The sequence below is a fragment of the Diorhabda carinulata genome, chromosome 1, assembly GCF_026250575.1.
Source record: "Diorhabda carinulata isolate Delta chromosome 1, icDioCari1.1, whole genome shotgun sequence".
Lineage (NCBI taxonomy): Eukaryota > Metazoa > Arthropoda > Insecta > Coleoptera > Chrysomelidae > Diorhabda > Diorhabda carinulata.
The window spans coordinates 475,001-477,500 of record NC_079460.1 but is presented as its reverse complement, the minus strand read 5'-3'; positions in this window follow the sequence as shown (position 1 = coordinate 477,500).

Sequence of the window (2,500 nt, the reverse complement as noted above, 5' to 3'; positions counted from 1 at the left end):
AAGTACCTATTATATCGAGCGGAATATAAATTCACAATACTTTTTTCCCTTTGTTTCACTATTTTTATACAACTTTTATATGTTACACCCCGAACGGCTTCTACATACTAAACACCTTCATTCAATTTTCACAATTCATCTTTTTCGACAAGTTCCTATATCGAGCGGAATCTAATTTCCTAATACTTTGCTTTTCATAATTATTACTATTTTCATACAACTTTTATATAATACACCTCGTACGTCATCGAGCGGCCATCTAATTTCATAATACTTTTTTCCGTTATTGTTAATATTTTCGTAACACTTTTATATAATATACCTCGAACGGCTTCTACATAAAAAAAATTTCCATTCAATTTACACAATTCAACTTTTTCGACAAGTTCCTATATCCTGCCGACCAGACACCAAACTTAATACGGTTTTATAGACACTAGCGCCCTCTGCCGGCCAGTCACCGAACTTAACACTGTTTTATAGACACTAGCGCCCTCTGCCGGAGAGACGACAAACTAAACACCTTTTTATAGACACTAGCGCCCTCTGCCGGAGAGACGACAAACTAAACACCTTTTCATAGACACTAGCGCCCTCTGCCGGAGAGACGACAAACTAAACACCTTTTTATAGACACTAGCGCCCTCTGCCGGCCAGTCACCGAACTTAACACGGTTTAATAGACACTAGCGCCCTCTGCCGGCCAGAAGACAAACTAAACACCGTTTTATAGACACTAGCGCTCTCTGCCGGCCAGTCACCGAACTTAGCTAATTTCGTAATACTTTGCTTTTCATAATTATTACTATTTTCATACAACTTTTATATAATACACCTCGTACGTTCATACATCGAGCGACGATCTAATTTCATAATACTTTTTTTCTTTATCGTTAATATTTTCATAACACTTTTATGTCATACACCTCGGACGACTTCTACATACAAAACATCTCCATTCAACTTCACATATCATCTTTCTCGACAAGTTCCTATATCGAGCGGAATTAAATTTCATAATACTTGTTTTTCATTATTATTTCTATTTTCATACAACTTTTATATAATACACCTCGTACGTTCATACATCGAGCGGCCATCTAATTTCATAATACTTTTTTCCGTTATTGTTAATATTTTCATAACACTTTTATATAATATACCTCGAACGACTTCTACATAAAAAAAATTTCCATTCAATTTACACAATTCAACTTTTTCGACAAGTTCCTATATCCTGCCGACCAGACACCAAACTTTATACGGTTTTATAGACACTAGCGCCCTCTGCCGGCCAGTCACCGAACTTAACACTGTTTTATAGACACTAGCGCCCTCTGCCGGCCAGTCACCGAACTTAACACGGTTTAATAGACACTAGCGCCCTCTGCCGGCCAGAAGACAAACCAAACACAGTTTTATAGACACTAGCGCCCTCTGCCGGAGAGACGACAAACTAAACACCTTTTTATAGACACTAGCGCCCTCTGCCGGCCAGTCACCGAACTTAACACGGTTTAATAGACACTAGCGCCCTCTGCCGGCCAGAAGACAAACTAAACACAGTTTTATAGACACTAGCGCCCTCTGCCGGCCAGACGACAAACTGAACACGGTTTTATAGACACTAGCGCCCTCTGCCGGCCAGTCACCAAACGTAGGTAATTTCGTAATACTTTATTTTTCATAATTATTACTATTTTCATAAAACTTTTATATAATACACCTCGTACGTTCATACATCGAGCGGCCATCTAATTTCATAATACTTTTTTTCCTTATGGTTAATATTTTCATAACACTTTTATGTCATACACCTCGGACGACTTCTACATACAAAACATCTCCATTCAACTTCACAAATCATCTTTCTCGACAAGTTCCTATATCGAGCGGAATTTAATTTCATAATACTTGTTTTTTATTATTATTTCTATTTTCATACAACTTTTATATAATACACCTCGTACGTTCATACATCGAGCGGCCATCTAATTTCATAATACTTTTTTTCCTTATTGTTAATATTTTCATAACACTTTTATGTGATAGATACACCTCGGACGGCTTTTAAATACAAAACATCTCCACTCAATTTTCACAAATCATCTTTTTCGACAAATTGCTATATCGAGCGGAATTTAATTTCATAATACTTGTTTTTCATTATTATTTCTATTTTCATACAACTTTTATATAATACACCTCGTACGTTCATACATCGAGCGGCGATCTAAATTCATAATACTTTTTTTCCTTATTGTTAATATTTTCATAACACTTTTATGTCATACACCTCGGACGGCTTTTAAATACAAAACATCTCCACTCAATTTTCACAAATCATCTTTCTCGACAAATTGCTATATCGAGCGGAATTTAATTTCATAATACTTGTTTTTTATTATTATTTCTATTTTCATACAACTTTTATATAATACACCTCGTACGTTCATACATCGAGCGGCGATCTAATTTCATAATACTTTTTTTCCTTATG